Consider the following 20,730-nt stretch of genomic DNA (forward strand, 5'->3'; position numbering starts at 1 on the left):
GAGAGTGTCATGAACCTGCTAGGGGTGTGTGGGGTCTCACAGTGTGTCCAGACCCTGGCAAATGTGTGTGGCGTCTCACATTGTGTCAGGAATGTAAAATGAGTTTGTGGGGCATCACAGTGTGTCAGAAACCTGTTAGGGGTGTGCGGGGTCTCACAGTCGGTCGGGAACCTGTCAGGGGTGGGTGGGGTCTCACAGTCGGTCGGGACCCTGTCAGGAATGTGTGGGGTTTCACAGTGTGTCAGGACCATGGCAGGCGTGTGTGGGGTTTCACAGTGGGTCCTGACACTTTCAGGGGTGTGTGAGGTCTCACAGTGTGTCAGGACCCTGTCCGAGGAGTGTGGGGTCTCACAGTTGGTCGGGACCCTGTCAGCAATGTGTGGGGTCTCACAGTGTGTCAGGACCCTGTCAGAGATGTGTGGGATCTCACAGTGTGTCAGGCCCCTGTGAGGGGTGTGTGGGGTCTCGCACTAAGTCCGGACGTTGTCAGGTGTGTGGGGTCTCAGAATGTGACTGTATCCTGTCAGGTGTGTCTGGGGTCTCACAGTGTATCAGGACACTTCAGAATTACCTGCTGTCTCACAGTGTATCAGGACCCTTCAGAGTTATCTGCTGTCTCACAGTTTGTCAGGACACTGTCAGGATTGTGTGGGGTCTCACAGTGTGTCAGGACCATGGCAGGCGTGTGTGGCTTCTCACTGTGTGTCAGGACCCTGTCAGTGGTGTGTGGGGTCTCACAGTGTGCCAGGACCCTGTCAGGGGTGTGTGGATTCTCACAGTGTGTCAGGATACTGTCAGTGGTGTGTGGGAACTCACAGTCGGTCGGGACCCTGTCAGCAATGTGTGGTGTCTTACAGTGTGGCAGGACCCTGTCAGAGACGTATGGGATCTCACAGTGTGTCAGGCTCCTGACATGGGTGTGTGGAGTCTCACAGTGCGTCCGGACCCTGGTAGGCGTATGTGGCTTCTCACTGTGTGTCAGGAACCTAAAATGAGTTTGTGAAGCATCACAATGTGTCAGGTCCCTGTCAGAGACGTGTGGGATCTCACAGAGTGTCAGGACCCTGTCAGGGGTGTCTGGTGTCTCACAGTGTGACAGAGCCCTGTCAGTGGTGTGTGGTGTCTCACAGTGTGTCAGGACCATGCCAGGGAATGCGGGGGTCTCACAGTGGGTCACGTCCCTGTCAGGGTTGTGTGGGGTCTCACAGTGTGTCAGGACCCTGTCAGGGTTGTGTGGGGTCTCACAGTGTGTCAGGACCCTGTCAGGGTTGTGTGGGGTCTCACAGTGTGTCAGGACCCTGTCAGGGTTGTGTGGGGTCTCACAGTGTGTCAGGACCCTGTCAGGGTTGTGTGGGGTCTCACAGTGTGTCTGGACCTTGTGAGGGACGTGTGTGATCTCACCGTGTGTCAGGACCCTGTCAGGGGTATGTGGGGTCTCAGAGAGTGTCAGGACCCTGCTGGGGGTGTTTGGGGCCTCCCAGCGTGTCAGGACCCTGTCAGGGGTGTGTGGGGTCTCACAGTGTGACAGAGCCCTGTCAGTGGTGTGTGGTGTCTCACAGTGTGTCAGGACCATGCCAGGGAATGCGGGGGTCTCACAGTGGGTCACGTCCCTGTCAGGGGTGTGTGGGATTTCACAGTGTGTACAGACCCTGGCAGATGTGTGCGGCGTCTCACAGTGTGTCAGGAACCTAAAATGAGTTTGTGGGGCATCACAGTGTGTCAGGACCCTGTCAGAGATGTGTGGGATCTCACAGTGTGTCAGGACCCTGTCAGGGGTGTGTGGTGTCTCACAGTGTGTCAGGACCCTGTCAGGTGTGTGTGGTGTCTCACAGTGTGTCAGGACCCTGTCAGGTGTGTGTGGGGTCTCACAGTGTGTCAGGACCCTGTCAGGTGTGTGTGGGGTCTCACAGTGTGTCAGGACACTGTCAGGTGTGTGTGGGGTCTCACAGTGTGTCAGGACCCTGTCAGGTGTGTGTGGGGTCTCAGAGAGTGTCAGGAACCTGCTGGGGGTGTGTGGGGCCTCCCAGCGTGTCAGGACCCTGTCAGGGGTGTGTGGGGTCTCACAGTGTGTCCGGACCCTGTCAGGGGTATGTGGCGTCTCAGAGAGTGTCAGGACCCTGCTAGGGGTGTGTGTGGTCTCACAGTGTGTCCGGACCCTTGCAGATGTGTGTGGCGTCTCACAGTGTGTCAGGAACCTAAAATGAGTTTGTGGGGCATCACAGTGTGTCAGGACCCTGTTAGGGGTGTGTGGGGTCTCACAGTCGGTCGGGACTCTGTCAGGGGTGGGTGGGGTCTCACAGTCGGTCTGGACCCTGTCAGGAATGTGTGGGGTCTCACAGTGTGTAAGGACCATGGCAGGCGTGTGTGGCTTCTCACAGTGTGTCAGGACCCTGTCAGAGACGTATGGGATCTCACAGTGTGTCAGGACCCTGTCAGAGATGTGTGGGATCTCACAGTGTGTCAGGCCCCTGTGTGGGGTGTGTGGGGTCTCGCACTGAGTCAGGACGCTGTCAGCTGTGTGGGGTCTCAGAATGTGACTGTATCCTGTCAGGTGTGTCTGGGGTCTCACAGTGTATCAGGACACTTCAGAATTTCCTGCTGTCTCACAGTGTATCAGGACCCTTCAGAGTTATCTGCTGTCTCACAGTGTGTCAGGACACTGTCAGGATTGTGAGGGGTCTTACAGTGTGTCAGCACCCTGTCAGGGGTGTGTGGGGTCTCACACTATATCAGGACACTGTCAGGGGTGTGTGGGGTCTCACAGTGTGTCAGGACCCTGTCACGGGTGTGTGGGATCTCACAGTGCGTCCGGACCCTGGTAGGCGTATATGGCTTCTAACTGTGTGTCAGGAACCTAAAATGAGTTTGTGGGGCAGCGCAATGTGTCAGGACCCTGTCAGAGACGTGTGGGATCTCACAGTGTGTCAGGACCCTGTCAGGGGTGTGTGGGGTCTCGCAGTGTGTCAGGACCCTGTCAGAGGTGTGTGGGGTCTCACAGTATATCAGGACACTGTCAGGGGTGTGTGGGGTCTCACAGTGTGTCAGGACCCTGTCACTGGTGTGTGGGGTCTCACAGTGCGTCCGGACCCTGGTAGGCGTATGTGGCTTCTAACTGTGTGTCAGGAACCTAAAATGAGTTTGTGGGGCAGCGCAATGTGTCAGGACCCTGTCAGAGACGTGTGGGATCTCACAGTGTGTCAGGACCCTGTCAGGGGTGTGTGGGGTCTCGCAGTGTGTCAGGACCCTGTCAGATGTGTGTGAGGTCTCACAGTGTGTCAGGACCCTGTCAGGGGTGTGTGGGGCTCACAGTATGTCAGGACCCTGTCAGGGATGTGTGGGGTCTCACAGTGTGTCAGGACCCTGTCAGGGATGTGTGGGGTTTCACAGTGTGTCAGGACCATGCCAGGGAATGCGGGGGTCTCACAGTGAGACAGGACCCTGTCAGGGGTGTGTGGGGTTTCACAGTGGGTCTTGACCCTTTCAGGGGTGTGTGAGGTCTCACAGTGTGTCAGGACCCTTTCAGGGGTGTGTGTGGTCTCACAGTTGGTCGGGACCCTGTCAGCAATGTGTGGGGTCTCACAGTGTGTCAGGACCCTGTCAGAGATGTGTGGGATCTCACAGTCTGTCAGGACCCTGTCAGGGGTGTGTGGGGTCTCGCACTGAGTCAGGACGCTGTCAGGTGTGTGGGGTCTCAGAATGTGACTGTATCCTGTCAGGTGTGTCTGGGGTCTCACAGTGTATCAGGACACTTCAGAATTATCTGCTGTCTCACAGTGTATCAGGACCCTTCAGAGTTATCTGCTGTCTCACAGTGTGTCAGGACCTGGACAGGGGTGTGTGGGGTCTCACAGTGTGTCAGGACCCTGTCAGGGGTGTGTGGGGTCTCAAAGTGTGTCAGGACCCTGTCAGGGGTGTGGGATCTCACAATGTAACTGTATCCTTGGAGGTGTGTGTTGGGTCTCACAGTGTATCCGGACCCTTCAGAGTTATGTGCTGTCTCACAGTGTGTCGGGACCTGGACAGGGGTGTGTGGGGTCTCACAGTGTGACAAGACCCTGTTAGGGGTGTGTGGGGTCTCACAGTGTGTCAGGACCCTGTTAGGGGACTGTGGCGTCTTACAGTGTATCGTAAACCTGCCACAGGCGTTTGGCATCTCTAAGTGTGTCAGGACCCTGTCAGGGTTGTGTGGGGTCTCACAGTGCGTTAGGACCCAGTCAGGGGTGTGTGGTGTCTCACTGTTTGTCAGGACCCTGTCAGGGGTGTGTGGTGCCTCAAAGTGTTTCAGGAGCCTCTCAGAGTTGTGTGTGGTCTCATGGTGTGTCAGCACACTGCCAGGCGTGTCTGGGGTCTCACTGTGCGACAGGACCCTGTCCGGAGTGTGTGGGGTGACTATTCAATGTGTTGGGCTGTGATAGGGAGTGTAGGAAAACACTGATCCTGGATATTCACTTTCGAGAATGTGACAGTGGCAGAAATGATGTTCTTCAATAATCAGGGAGTGTCTCAGTTTCATATTCAGGAATGGGTTTGGGAATTTCTCTGTCTTGTCTGTTCCCTCTGCAAACAGGATGAAGGACAATGATGATCAAGCTTGTAGCGATTTACTAAACCCGTGTTCAGGGGCACTGAGGGGTTTCATTGACCGGGTCTGGACTGGAGCAATATTTACGGAGGTCCCAGAAACGTGAGTAGTTTGTAAACTTCCTGATTCGTCTATCTCTGCTCCCATATTTAAATTATCATCGTTGGGATTTGTTATTGTAAATGAGAGAGACTGAGCCAGGGTTCTGGCCAAGATTCCTTGTATTTCTGGTAAGAGCTGCTCTGTGGTTGAACAGACCAGTTGGGATGTTCCCTGCTTTTCTAATTAAAGTGATGCTATTATTACTATTCTGTGACTGGAACTTCAGTGGACGCCCAGCTCTGAGAAAAGATAATCTGCGGGAACTGGGGGAGTTTGGAAAATGGTTCAGGATGAGGCTGTTCAGGAGGGGGCAGTGCCTGGCAAGGGAAGGTTTTCACTATTTGCTGTGAAGAAATATAAGTTTTTTTTTCCATTCTCCAGATCGCCCCTTCTCCACTCAGACTCCGGTGGGGATCTGTAGTTGCAGGCCCCAGAGCGGTGTGACCACCTTCCTCAAACTCGCCAGCGCTCTGCCTCTTTCCTCAAAATGTCCTTTGAAAACTCTCCCTCTAGCAAACACGTTTCCCTGCATCTCACTGTGTTCTCTGTCACAGTGCCAACATTTACCTGGTCAGATCCTGTTGGCTCAACAACTGAACCGCCCGACGCAAATTACAACTGTTGGTGAAAACAGAGGTCAAGTTTCAACTTAATGAAATTTGCTTCAGCCTCATCTGGGTCATTGCGTACCGTTCCGATCGCCCCACTACCGGAGGGATGTTGAGGCTTTAGAGAGGGAGCAGAAGAGATTTACCGGGATGCTGCCCGGTTTAGAAGGCATGTGCTATCATGAGAGGCTGGATGAAATTAGGTTGTTTGCTCTGGTTCATCGGAGGCTGAGAGGAGCTCTGTCACAGGTTCACAAGATTACGAGAGGCTTAGATAGAGTGGACAGAGAGAATCCGTTTCCGCGGTTGAAATGTCTATTACCAGAGGGAATATATTGAAGTGGTTGAAATGTCTATTACCAGAGGGGATATATTGAAGGTGAGAGGGTGTAGAATGAAGGGGGATGTGAAGGACAGCTTATTTTTTAAATCAGAGCATCGTGGCTGCCTGGAATGCACTGCCTGGTAAGGTGGTCGAGGCAAATTATTAGAAGCTTTTAAAGGACTTTTGGACAGTCACATGGATGTAAGGAAGATGGAAGCATGTGGACATGGTGAAGGAAGGAGAGATTAGTCTTCAGGTTTGTTTGATTTATTTCTTGGCTGTTTCGGCACAATATTATTTGCCTAATGGCCTGTTCCTGTGTTATACTCTTCAGTGTTCAATGCATGTTCACTTACCTTTCAGCTCACTGAGAAGCTTTAGTAAAAGTTGAGCGGAAATTGGTCGATGGGAAGGATCACAACCTGTTTAAATATCAACAAATTGAGGGAAATCATTTTTGTAACATTTTAAAGTGTGCTGTATTCAATACAAATTTAAATTAATCTCTGATATTATCTCACCATATATATGTAATTCTTTCAGTATTTTGTCCAACTTTGGGACAGCAATCCGCATTTTCACAAAGGTTTCCCACATCACCCTCCGGGCGCGGGAGCCTTTCTCCATCACCAGGCTCAGGAGGAGTTTAGAACTGTCCGCCCGCTCTCCCTTATCAGCGAGATCAGAGATTTTCTGTGAAGAGTAACGGTGAACATATTGGGGACTGACAGATTCACACAGAGAATGAGAAGTAAATGATGTGCTCTGTAACGGGATCACACTGAGCAGTCACCCGGACGGGTGCTGATCCTGTCTGGACATGGACTGTACATTCTGAGTGCAGAGCACATGGAGGGACAGTCACCGTGAACCTGGTCCACCAGTCAATGAGATCCTGGCTGGTCTGTGACCACTTCATTGATGTGGCTCCAAATCCATAAATATTTCCTCACTGGATTTGACCGTGTAAAACAAAATCAGAAAATAACGATCACAGATGAAGAAAGAAGTCAGGAGGGTTTTTGTATCAGCGTGAACAGTCTCTGGGAAGTTGCAGAAAAGATGATGTGATTCATCTCCTCAGTCCGCCAGTGTCCAACATGACAGCGGATTTCCGGCTGACACCTGATGCCTTTCCTTTGCCTTTTCCAGTGGAGGTTTATTCAGTGATTACACATTACAACACGGCAGTATTCCCCGATCCACACTGTTTGCAGTTACAGATTGTCACAGAATGATCTCCAGCGAGAACAGAACACACTCGAGCTCCTGTGGCATCCGGTCCTAATGCCCGGGTTGGACCCAATATGGACCCATTTCCCACAGAAAAGAAAACACTGGGAGCCACAAAATGAAATAACACTGCATACAACGGGTTTTTTTGCCTTTATGCTATGTATAAACAAACTATAATGTGTTGCATTTATGAAATTGATGAACTCCTGCAGAGAAAACGAAATTACATTTCTGCATGCAACAAAAACATTTTGAACTCCGAAAAAAAGACGTTGGGTTGAAGGTTACTCCGTAGGTAGCCTACCTTGGATCGAAGAATTAAAAGAATGCGCGCACTGGCGGATGTCAGGCATTGGCAGTTGTGATGGATATTAATAGCGATAAAAAACACGTTGTAGCGGTGTGCTACACGCAGTGCTAAAATAAAGACTGCAGTCAAAGGTAACTTTATTCGAACTAAACAGCCTTGCTTTTAAGCCTCCCTCAACCCGTCCCCGTGGGCGCGGATGCTCCAAAAGACACGTACTCACAAACCCCCGTAGGCTATCTCCCTTAGTCGGAACGGTGGCTAATTGTGAGCCGGTTCGGATGTGCCAGGAAAGGGTGTCTCCGCAAAGTTTTCATATTGTACAAGATCACCATAATCTTCAAATTTCGAATTACATTTCAAAAGCTAACAAACCACGGGGAGCCGCATCACAAAGATCAAAGAGCCGCATGTGGCTCTGGAGCCGCAGGTTGCCGACCTCTGTACTACACTCTTCCCGAAATGAAGATTTCTAGCGTATTTCCATTTAAGCTCATTTATTGCAACATCATAGAACTGTTGCCTACTCGCCTCGCTCTGAACATTGAGCCACCAGCAGGGGTATTTACAACTTTTTCAATCATCGCTTGAGATTCACATTTTTAGGAATTATATATATTTATTTCTGATTTGTTTTTATGCTTTATTATCCGATGTGTGAGAATCCCGACACCCATCAGTCCTGTGACGTGTGAAAATTCAAACCCATTCTCCCTCCCACTCACCCGATGTTCCTCTCCGCTGAACTGATTCTCGGCCGTTAACGCCAGGCTCACTCCGTGCACCCCTCCTTCCATCGCCTGCTCCAGCCTGTCCCGGTAGAAGTCCGTCAACTGCAGCAGCTGGGAATCGTCCCAGCTTGCCAGGAGCTCGGTGATCACTCTCAGATCTGTGAAGGAAAATGAGGAAAATTAAAGACATTATCGAACACCTAATGGACCACAAATTTATCTCTGGGGCCTAAAGACGGGGATTCTATGCAGCACGTCGCCAAACAGAATCGGAGATAGACACACAGAAGTGTTACAATTTGGAAGGACAGATCAGAGAAGGAATTTCACAGCGAAAGACAGGGCAGTAAGTAGTGAACTGAGGAACATGGATATGACCCCATGGATTTTAAGTGATTGAACGTGGTGTCACGTGGAGTTAGGGGTGTAAATAAATATTTGATACATTGGATATTATAAATCCAAACGTGAGTAGAGACATATACAAGCTGCTGTAAGAATTCAACAGTTCAGGCAGCAACTATGGAAATGTGTATACAGTCGATGTTACGGGCCGAGATCCTTCGCAAAACGTCGACTCTTTACTCTTTCCCATAGCTGATGTCTGGTCGCTGAGTTCCTCAAGCATTTTGTGTCTGATGGTTAGAATTCCCGATACTACAGATTTTCTCATCTCACAATGTGTCAGAAACCTGTCAGGTGTCTGTGGGGTTACACAGTGTGTCAGGACCCTGTCAGGGGTGTGTGGGGTGTCACAGTGTGCCAGGACCCTGTCAGGGGTGTGTGGGATCTCACAGTGTGTCAGGACCCTGACAGGTGTGTGTGGGATCTCACAGTGTGTCAGGACCCTGACAGGTGTGTGTGGGGTCTCACAGTGTGTCAGGACCCTGTCAGGGGTGTGTGGGATCTCACAGTGTGTCAGGACCCTGTCAGGGGTGTGTGGGGTCTCACTGTGTGTCAGGACCCTGTCAGGGGTGTGTGGTATCTCACAGTGTGTCAGGACCCTGTCAGTGGTGTGTGGGGTCTCACAGTGTGTCAGGACCCTGTCAGGGGTGTGTGGAGTCTCACAGTGTGTCAGGACCCTGTCAGGGGTGTGTGGGGTCTCACTGTGTGTCAGGACCATGTCAGGGGTGTGTGGGGTCTCACTGTGTGTCAGGACCCTGTCAGGTCAGTGTGGGGTCTCCATTCAATGTACTCGGTTGTGATAGGGAGCGTAGGAAAACATTGATTGTGGACATATTTACTTTAGAGAATGTGATAGTGGTAGAAATGATGTTCTTCAATAATCGGGAAGTGTTTCTGCTTCATATTCAGAAAAGGGTGTGAGAATTTCACTGCTGTGTCTGTTCCCTTGGCAAACAACATGAGGAATAGTGACGAACAAGCTTGTAGTGATTTACCAAATCCATGTTGCTGGGAAAGTGTGGGGTTTCATTGAGCGGATGTGGACTGGAACAGCATTGACAGAAGTGACAGAGGCATGAGTAGTCTGTAAATTTCCTGATTGATCTATCTCTGGTCCCGTGTTTAAATTATCAGCTTTGGGATTTGTTCTTGTAAATGAGAGACCCTAAACTGTTCTGGCCGAGATTCCTTATATTTCTGTTAAGAACTTCGAATAATCAGATAGGACATGGTCTGATGCAATATTAATAAGTTTTGTGATATTTGTCTTTCCTTCGCTCTCTCCTCTGTTAAATGTGCAGTTGAGTGATCCAACTCAGTCTGCGATGACGATGTCTTACAATCTCTTGAGACCATGCATTGGCCCGGGCTCCATTTTCACAGACATGATGGGCTTATGGATGTGGTGAGCTTCCCATCCAGACGGTCACAATTTAACTAATTGCAATATTATTTATAGATATTTCCAGTCCTTTGCACCTTCCTTGCCGCGATCCCAGAACCCTCGGTTTCCCTGTCCTAATTCCCATCTCTCATCCTTCCACAGTGTCCATCACACAACACCGGCAGACAGGAATCTCAGCTTCTGTGGACTGAGCTGAGGAATATGTCCCCCAATCTCATCCTCTCTAACACTGCAGCAGTGTTTGCACTAGGGAGTGCAGATGTGAACACAGCGGGGTTCATCTGCTGCTCTATGGTTGAACAGACCAGTTGGGATGTTCCCTGCTTTTCTAATTAAAGTGATGCTATTATTACTATTCTGTGACTGGAACTTCAGTGGACGCCCAACTCTGAGAAAAGATAATCTGCGGGAACTGGGGGAGTTTGGAAAATGGTTAAGGATGAGGCTGTTCAGGAAGGGGCAGTGGTTGGCAACAGAAGGTTTTGACTTATTGGTGTGAAGGAATATATTTTTTTTCACCCCATCTCCAGATCGCCCCTTCTCCACTCAGACTCCGGTGGGGATCTGTAGTTGCAGGCCCCAGAGCGGTGTGATCACTTTCCTCAAACTCGCCAGCTCTCTGCCTCTTTCCTCAAAATGTCCTTTGAAAACTCTCCCTCTAGCAAACACGTTTCCCTGTGTCTCACTGTGTCCTCTGTCACAGTGTCAACATTTACCTGGTCAGATCCTCGTGGCTCAACAACTGAACCGCCCGACTCAAATTACAACTGTTGGTGGAAACAGAGGTCAAGTTTCAACTTAATGAAATTTGCTTCAGCCTCATCTGGGTCATTGCGTACCGTTCCGATCACCCCACTACCGGAGGGATGTTGATGCTTTAGAGAGGGGGCAGAAGAGGTTTACCAGGATGCTGCCGGTTCAGAGGGCATGTGCTATCATGAGAGCCAGGATAAGATTGGAATGTTTTCTCTGGATCATCAGAGATTGAGGAAGCTCTGACAACTATCCAAAATGATGAGACTTAGATACAGTGGGCAGAGAGAATCAGTCTCCTGGGTTTGAAATATCTGTTACTAGAGGGCGTGCAGTGAAGGTGAGCGGGGGTTGGATTAAGGGGGATGTGAGGGGTAGTTTTTTTTTTAAATCAGAGAGTCGTGGATGCCTGGAACACACTGCCTGGTAAGGTGGTAGAGACAAATTGTTAGAGACTTCTAAGAGACGTTTGGACAGGCACATTGATGTAAGGAAGATGGAGGCAGATGGACACGGTGAAGGAAGGAGAGATTAGAGTTTGGCTGTGTTTGATTTATTTCTTAGCTGTTTCGGCACAATATTATTTGCCTAATGGCCTGTTCCTGTGTTATACTCTTCAATGTTCAATGCATGTTCACTTACCTTTCAGCTCACCGAGAATCTTTAGTAAATGTTGAGCAGGAATTGGTCGATGGGAAGAATCACAACCTGTTTGAATTTAAACAAATTGAGGAAATCATTTTTGTCAAATTGTAACATGTACCAAATTCAATCCGAATTTAAATTAATCTCTGATATTATCTCACCATATATCTGTAATTCCTTCAGTATTTTGTCCAACTCTGGGACACCAATCCGCATTTTCACAAAGGTTTCCCACATCACCCTCGGGGCGTGGGAGCCTTTCTCCATCACCAGTCTCAGGAGGAGTTTAGAACTGTCCGCCCGCTCTCCCTTATCAGCGAGATCAGAGATTTTCTGTGAAGAGTAAAGGTGAACATATTGGAGACTGACAGATTCACACAGAGAATGAGAAGTAAATGATGTGCTCTGTAACGGGATCACACTGAGCAGTCACCCGGACGGGTGCTGATCCTGTCTGGACATGGACTGTACATTCTGAGTGCAGAGCACACGGAGGGACAGTCACCGTGAACCTGGTCCACCAGTCAATGAGATCCTGGCTGGTCTGTGACCGCTTCATTGACGTGGCTCCAAATCCATAAATATTTCCTCACCGGATTTGACCGTGTAAAACAAAATCAGAAAATAACGAACACAGATGAGGAAAGAAAACAGGAGGGCTTTAATAACAGAGCGAGTTGCAGAGAAGTTTCAGAAAATATGATGTGATTCATCTCCTCAGTCCGCCAGTGTCCAACATGACAGCGGATTACCGGCTGACACCTGATGCCTTTCCTTTGCCTTTTCCAGTGGAGGTTTATTCAGTGATTACACATTACGACATGGCAGTGTTCCCCGATCCACAATGTTTGCAGTTACAGATTGTAACAGAATGATCTCCACCCGGAACAGAACACACTCGAGCTCCTTTGGCACCCACAGATGATGTCCCAGTTCTCACTGTCATCCTGCCATCACGCTGCACGTTCTTCCCAAACCAAAACTTCCTGTAATATTTCAATTTAATACTGTAAGCCCACACAACTCAACTCACTCTGAACATTGAGCAGCCACCCACCATTCCGCGGGGTCTTTTCACCCCTTTGTATCACTGGTTCAGATTCACATGTCTGGGATTGTATGTAGAGCATTTATTTCCCAGTTGTTCCTTTATCTAATATAATATCTGATGAGTCAGAGTTCCGGCACCCATCAGTCCAGTGATTTGCAAAAATTCAAACTCATTCTCTCTCCCACTCACCCGATGTTCCTGTACACTGAACTGATTCTTGGTCATTAACGCCAGGCTCACTCCGTGCACCCCTCCTTCCATCGCATGCTCCAGCCTGTCCCGGTAGATATCCGTCAACCGCAGCAGCTGGAAATCGTCACAGCTTGACAGGAGCTCGGTGATCACTGAGCCCGGACATGTGAAGGAAAATGAGGAGCATTAAAGAAATTTCAACACCATACTGGGTAGTAACTTTCTCTCTGGAACCTAAATGTAAAGAGGGTTTCTTCTTTTTGTTAACTAGCAGGAATGCTAATTTACTGATAACGAGAATGGTATTCCTTTGTAAACCAAATGGGGATTAATGTTCTTTCTTCTGAGTCTGTAAGCTTTTGTTGACGGGCTTTTGGGCAGATCGGCGCGAGGGGGTCGAGAGAGAGGACGCAATGCTCTAAGCTGGGCGAGTATCGGACCCCAAAGGGGGGTCCGAGGCCGGGAGATTCTCCAAGGGGGGGGGGATGAAGCTAGATGTGCTTGGTTGACCACTCGGAGGGTCCTGAGCTGTTTGGAGAGTCGAGGAGTTCGGAGGGGAGCGAATGGTGGCCAGAAGACTTCAGTAATTGAGCTCCAACGGTTGTGCACGAAGTGGTTTGGACTTTGATAAGTTTGGCGCCTTTTCTTTAATTTTCTCTTCATATATACTGTATCGTTATTAATCACTTAGTTATAGTAACCTTTATAAATTGTACTCATTTAATCGCATATGGTGTACTGTCTGTTTTTGGGTGAGGCGGGGACATCACACAGCATCCACACCAGCTGATTACCCAGTTTGGCGGGGCCGAAGGCTGCTCCCCCTAGACGAGAACGAGCTGAGCGAGCCTGAGGCGACCCAGGGAGTTACATAAAGATCACAACAAAACACGGGGGTGGGGGGGGGGGGGGTGTCACCTGATGACGTAGGCTCGAGACGCGGGAAACCAGCTCTCCCGTAAAAAAATCAGTAAATTAATGTTTACGTGAAGAAAAGTTAGTAAATACTTTCTAAAAGTTACTTATAAACTACTCCGGATTGTTTCAAACTGTGTCTCATAAACAGAAGATGAAGAAAACTACTACCGTGAAGACAACACAAGTTGGAACTGAATCAAGGCCCGCTGCTGCCAGAGAACCGCGGGCTCAGGTACATTTCACCTGCGGTGATGCAGAACAGGAAGCTGCGGCAACATCGACCATTTCAAAGAAAAAGACCAACAAGAACTGCGCAAACGCGAAGGAAGGAGCATGCGCAAACGCGAACAACCTGAACTACAAATCCCAGTTACGATTGAAACCGGAAGTGAAAGTGAATCTGCGGCAGATTCAGATTCTCTGGATAAATCAGACGAAGATGGAGGTAAAAGTTTTTCTGGAAATATAGAAAAAACTTTGATGCAAATAATGCGTAAATTAGAAAAAATTAAACGCATTAAAAGAAATAAAAAAGATAAATATGGAGATTATGTTTGATAAAATGATAAAAAGAGGAAAAAATGGAAAGAGAATTATAGACTTGGAAGCCACAACGGAAGACATGGTTGAAAGAATGAATAAAACGGAAGATAATATCTCTGCCTGGACATCAGAAAGAATACAATTGTTGGAAAAAGTGGATATCTAGAAAATTTCAGCAGACGAAACAATATTAAGATTGTTGGACTTAAAAGAAGATATAGAAGGCGAAGATCCAATAATTTATTTCAAAAATGGATCCCTGAAAACTTGGAAATGGAAGAAGAAACTCTAATTGAAATTGAAAGGGCTCATCGAGCCTTAAGATCAAGACCTCAAACTGATCAAAATCCACAATCAATTTTGATAAAATGCTTAAGATACCAAGATAAAGAAAAGATCCTGAAGGCGGCTGCCCAATGTGCCAGAAAGAGTAAAGGGACATTGATGAAAGAAGGGAAAGCAATTATTTTCTATCCTGATATAAGTTATAACCTTTTGAAGAGAAAGAAGGAATTTAACCCAGTGAGAAAAGCTTTATGGGAAAAAGGTTATAAAGTCATAATGCGTCACCCAGCAACACATAATTTTTTTGGAGGATGGAAAAAGATGTTTTACTGATTATCGAGAAGCGGAGGAATTTGCACAAAAACTCATAGTTATTCGCTAACTACACATAGAGATTTCCAAGCGTAATGGTTTAAAGATGAAGTCAGAGACAGTGAATGGAATTGATGGATATTTAAGGATGATAGAGGGGGAGAAAGGCAAAATTTGAGAAATATTAACTGTGTGTAGTATTTTTTCTTTTTCTTCTCATATATATACTTTTCTATGTCGCAGGGGAGCTGGTGGAGCTTTGGAGAGATTGCTACGGGATTCACGTGTGTAATCATGGCGATTGCCATGACCCGTACAACAGAGGGGGGTAATGTTGTGTTCTTTTTTATCCACAACATTAGTAGGGGGGTATTTTGTTTTTTTTTATAATCTATTTTTCTTCTATTTTTTTTTTGCCTGGATGATCGGTGGGGACACATATAGCAGCATGGAGAATTTTAAAAAGATTCCCCAAGGTACCACGAAAGATGAAAGATTAGGTATTATTATAGATTGGAGTAACCCATTTAAAAATAATGACTAATCTAATAGTTTTTTAAAGTTTTAATGTTAATAGGCTTAATGGACTGGTGAAAAGTAAAGGAATCTTAACACACATTAAAAAAATGAAAATAGATATACCTTTTTTACAAGAAACACACTTAGTAGAGAAAGAACATCAGAAATTAAAAGGAGCTTGGGTTGGAAATGTTATTGCAGCTTCATTTAACTCAAAGGGGAGAAGAGTTGCAATTTTGGTTAATAAAAAATTACCAATTAAAAGACAAAATGTATTAATTGATTCGGCGGGGAGATATGTAATTTTACATTGCAATTTTTTTTCTGAACTATGGACTCTTATGAATATTTATGCACCAAATGAAAATGATGTAAAATTTATACAAGAGGTCTTTTTGAATTTGGCTAACACACATGACAAAATATTAATAGGTGGAGATTTTAACTTTTGTCTCGATTCAGTTTTAGATAGATCAACAAAGGTTGTCACAAAATCAAAAGTAGCAAAATTAACTTTATCATTGATGAAAGATTGATATATAGAGAAGAATTAACCCAAAGGTAAGAGATTATTCATTTTATTCAAATAGACATAAAACTTATTCAAGGATAGATTTTTTCCTATTAACAACGAATATTCAAGACTGAAAAATATGGAATATAAAGCAAGAATACTGTCAGATCATTCTCCTTTGTTAATGATAATGATAGATAAAGAGAAATCAATTTATAGATGATTTAATTCAATATTACTAAAATGTCAAGATTTTTGTGATTTCATGAAAAAGCAGATTCAGTTTTTTTTAGATACAAATTCACATTCAGTTGATGATAAATTCATATTGTGGGAAGCAATGAAGGCATATTTGAGAGGTCAGATAATAAGTTATACTTCTAAAATTAAGAAGGAATCTATGATAGAAATAGATCAATTGGAAAAAGAGATTACAAAATTAGAAAAAGAATCTCAAATATATATGACAGAAGAAAAACGAAGACAACTTGTTAATAAGAAGTTTCAATATAATACACTTCAGATATATCGAACAGAAAAAGCAATTATGAGAAATAAACAGAGATATTATGAACTAGGTGAAAGATCACATAAGGTTCTTGCTTGGCAGTTAAAAACAGACCAGACTTCTAAAACGATAAATGCAATTCGAACAAGAGTAAATAAAATTACTTATCAACCTTTAGAAATTAATGAAACTTTTAAGAGTTTTTATTCTGAACTGTATAAATCAGAAACACAAAATGATAATGTCAAAATAGAAAGGTTTTTACCCCAAATAACTCTTCCAAAATTGAATTCGGAAGAACAGAAGGGATTAGATTTGCCTTTTACATTAAAAGAGTTTGCAGAAGCTCTATGATCATTTCAAAGTAATAAATCCCCAGGAGAAGATGTTCTTCTGCCTGAATTTTATAAAAAGTTTAAAGATTTATTAATTCCTCCTTTTATGGAGTTAATACACCAAGCGGAAAGAATGCATAAACTTCCAGAATCTTTTTCCGCAGCTATTTTAATTGTATGGCCAAAAAAAAAATAGAGATCTTTTAAAGCCAACATCATATAGACCTATTTCCTTGTTAAACACTGACTATAAAATAATAGCAAAAATATTATCTAACAGATTATCTAAATACTTACCAAAATTAATACACATGGATCAAACAGGATTTATTAAAAATAGACAATCGGCAGATAATGTAACTCGGGTATTTAGCATAATTCATTTGGCTCAAAAGAGGGAGGAAATGAGTCTGGCAGTTGCTTTAGATGCAGAAAAAGCATTTGATAGATTGGAATGGGATTTTTTATTTAAGGTATTGGAAAAATATGAGTTAGGAAAATCTTTTATACAATGGATTAAAACCATCAATACTAATCCTCAAGCTAAAGTAGTTACAAATAGTCAGATTTCAACACCATTTCAGTTAACAAGGTCAATTAGTCAAGGTTGTCCATTATCACCTGCTTTATTTGTGTTGGCGATAGAACCATTAGCTGAATTAATTAGAATGGACCCAAATATTAAGGGTTACAGAGTTAACCAGGAGGAATACAAGATTAACTTATTTGCTGATGATGTTCTGTTTCATTTAACAAACCCATTGTACTCGTTGCGTAAATTATCCTCTAGATTAGAAGAATATGGGAAAATATCAGGCTACAAACTAAATTGGGATAAAGGTGAAATTCTACCTCTTATTAAAGGAGATTATAGTCAATGTCTATTAATAACTCAACTTAGATGGCCGATAAACGGTATAAAATATTTAGGTATAAGAGTTGATAATGATATAAAGAACATAAATTAAATTATTTACCATTATTGAAAAAAATTCAAGAAAATCTTGATAAATGGATGATATTACCAATAACATTAGTAGGTAGAGTGAATACCATAAAAATGAATATATTCCCTAGACTACAATACCTATTTCAATCACTACCAATACAATTACCCCAGAAGTTTTTTCAAGAGTTAAATAAATATGTGAGCAAGTTCCTTTAGAAAGATAAGATGTCAAGAATATTGTTGGAAAAATTGACATGGAAATTTGATCTAGGAGAGTTACAGCTTCCAAATTTTAAGAATTATTATAAAGCAAATCAACTTAGATTTATTGCATCTTTTTTTGAGAAAGATAGACCAGCATGGATTAGAATAGAACTTGATAAAATAGGAGAAAATACACCAGAAGATTTTATATATAAATGGGAATCTAAATGGATATGGAAAAAGAAAGAATCTCCTATATTAAAACATTTGATTGATTTCTGGAATAAATGTTGATGATGAGATAAAGAAATCTTTATTAGCAAAGAGATCTTTAATTCAAAATAGACTCATTCCTTTTACAATGGAAAATCAACTTTCATATAATTGGTTTCAGAAAGGGATTAGATATATAGGAGATTGTTTTGAAGGAGGCATATTAATGTCAATTGATCAATTAAAGAATAAATATAAAATATCAAACTACACTCTTTTTTGTTACTTCCAATTAAGGGCTTATTTAAGAGAAAAGTTGGGTCAAACAATGTTATTGCCAAAATCTAATGAAATAGAAACTTTAATTCAAAAAGGAAAAACTAAAAAAAATTATTTCTTGTATGTATAGTTTGATTCGAAAACAGGCAATTAAACAAGGAATCCATAAGTCAAGACAAAAATAGGAAATTGACTTGAATATTAAAATTGAAGAAACAAATTGGTCAAGACTATGTCTTGATAGTATGACAAATACAATAAATGTCCGGTTAAGATTAGGGCAATATAATTTTTTACATCAATTATATATTACACCACAAAAGAATAAATAAATTAAACCCAAATTTATCTGATCAGTGTTTCCGATGTAACCAAGAAATTGGTACTTTTTTACATTCTGCTTGGTCTTGTTCTAAAATTCAACCTTGTTGAACAAATTTAAGAGTTTTACTGGAACAAATTATTGGAACACAACTTCTACATACCCAATATTATTTTTATTCGGCGATATTGAAGGGATAAAACCGAAACCCAAATTGAATAAATATCAGAAAGAATTCATAAAAATTGCACTGGCAGTAGCCAAAAAGGCTATTGCAGTTACTTGGAAATCGGATTCATACTTAAGTATAGATCGTTGGAAGAATGAAATTTCCAGCTGTATTCCACTTGAAAAAAATACTTATAATTTAAGAGATAAATATGAAGCATTTTTGAAAATTTGGTGCCCTTATTTACAAAGAAAAGGATTAAATATATAGGTGCTCCGAAGATAAAATAATTGGCTATTTGGGGAAAGAAAGAAATATATATATACTAAAGTTATTATGAACTCCGTGGAGCATGTGGGGATCTTCTGATATCCAGGCATTCTTTCTTTCTTTCTTTCTTTCTTTCTTTCTTTCTTTCTTTCTTTCTTTCTTTCTTTCTTTCTTTCTTTCTTTCTTTCTTTCTTTCTTTCTTTCTTTCTTTCTTTCTTTCTTTCTTTCTTTCTTTCTTTCTTTTTTCTTTTTTTCTTTTTCTCTTCTTCTATAGGGATGTTAAGGGGGAGGTGTTAAGGGGAGGGGGGAAGGGTAGATATTTTTTTTCTTTCTGTAATCATTTGAAAACTCAATAAAAAAAAATTTAAAAAAAAACAAAACACAGTCCGAAGTATATATGTGGGAGAACGGGTTTGGGCCGGAGGGTAGGGGTTGACGGGGGTGTAGGAGGTGGTATAGTTCCATCTGTTGAAGTCTGGTCTTTCGTGTCCCCAGGAATATACCTCCCTGTTTTGAAAGGACTCTGCTTATTGCTGAGAATACAGTAACCCATCACCATCACTCTCCTGGTACTGCCCATCAACACCGCTTTACTCTGGGTTACTGTCTGCCTGGTCAATCCCTTCCTCAACAAATCTCTGGAATATCTCACAAAATGCTGCAGATACTCAGCAGGTCAGGCAGCATCTATGGAGGAGAATAGACGATCAACGTATCGGGCCAAGGCCCTTCATCGGACTGGAAATGAGGGGACAGAAATTCTAGATATTGTCACATTACTTTCTATTCGTTGAGGTCCTGATCTGAAATGTTGACTGTTTATTCCTGTCCATGGATGCTGCCTGACCTGCTGAATTCTGCCAATATTTTGTGTCTTTGTTGCCCAGAACTTTCAGCATTTGCAGAATGTCTTGTCTTCTGGAGTAACTCGCTATTTTAACGTGCATCACAATCTGTCAGAGGAGCAGGAGCAGACGGTAACTGTCCTCCTTCCATATGTGACTGTGTTTCCCCCAGAGATGTCAACTCTCTCTCTCTCATCTCTCTGCTCAGTTTTCACAAATACTTTGAGAATTGCCATTATTGAATTAAACCCAGACAGAGAATCCGCAGAGTATTTATAAATTAAAATGATTCGCCAACATACCCGTGTCCTTTCCCGATGTTGACGTCACTGGAGCTCCTCCACTGCTCGAACCTTGATGCATTTTGGGGACAGGCGTGATCAGTTTTTACTGTTCTGTAACACAACAAAACAACAACAGGAGGGTCAGCCATTAATTAAAGCAGAATACTGTTTTGTTTTTAAACGGAGGGAAACACTTCCAAACATCTTGGGCCGATCCACTGAACACTTGAGGGTAGGTTCCACCTGATCCACCTGCGCCCATCCACCCACAGTCACACAATGTCCATTTCCGATCTCTCCATGGATTGTACACTGGACCAGGATTCTCCAGGGTATCTACTCGCTGTATTGCAGGCAATTCCCTTTTTGGAACCAATCTTTTGCCCTGGACCAGGAGTGTTGTGTCTACGGAATGCAGAGGCAGATTGAGCAGACAGCGCCCACTGCTTTGGTCCTCCTACCACTGGTGGCGCTGTGGTGATTCATGGACAAGTATTACAGCAGTGTGGGCTGAAACATTTCTGCTGACGATTCCTCTCGTCACTGGATTATACAGATTTCTCAGTCACACCTGATTCTCACCGTCTCCTTTCAGGTTAACATTGTCTGGCATTGACACCTACGGCAATATAGGATTTGAGTCTATAGAGACACTCTGACATCAATAACAATGCAATATCACCTATAACATCGTAACTTCTTGTCCTGAACCACTATAACTTTTTTTCCGGCAGGACTTTAAGACCATTATTAGCACCAAAACTCGGTTAAGATTTCTTTGAGCCTATCACCTGGCTATTATCAGATAGTTAGTTATATGACACCTTGTTAAACACAATGTAGACATGCCATACATCCGAAACAACAAGTTGGGAAAAATCATTAACATAAATAAAATAAGATGCTGGAGTTATTCAAC

The 20,730-nt window shown here is 43.9% G+C and overlaps 1 long non-coding RNA gene across 2 annotated transcripts; it reads right to left on the reverse strand.

The window, feature by feature from the left end:
- Positions 1-6,167: 6,167 nt before the first annotated feature.
- On the reverse strand, positions 6,168-19,850 carry LOC132389172 (uncharacterized). 2 transcript variants are annotated; one of them, XR_009510443.1, is made up of 3 exons: positions 19,830-19,850; positions 7,886-8,049; positions 6,168-6,310 (listed from the first exon to the last, which is right to left on the reverse strand). It is a non-coding gene; the product is annotated as an uncharacterized LOC132389172 (long non-coding RNA). The 2 variants fall into 2 exon arrangements; XR_009510442.1 differs by lacking the exon at positions 19,830-19,850 and adding an exon at positions 11,097-11,163 and having other exon boundaries at positions 7,886-8,040.
- Between the last annotated feature and the right edge of the window lie 880 nt (positions 19,851-20,730).

Source organism: Hypanus sabinus, unplaced genomic scaffold, assembly GCF_030144855.1.
Source record: "Hypanus sabinus isolate sHypSab1 unplaced genomic scaffold, sHypSab1.hap1 scaffold_489, whole genome shotgun sequence".
NCBI lineage: Eukaryota > Metazoa > Chordata > Chondrichthyes > Myliobatiformes > Dasyatidae > Hypanus > Hypanus sabinus.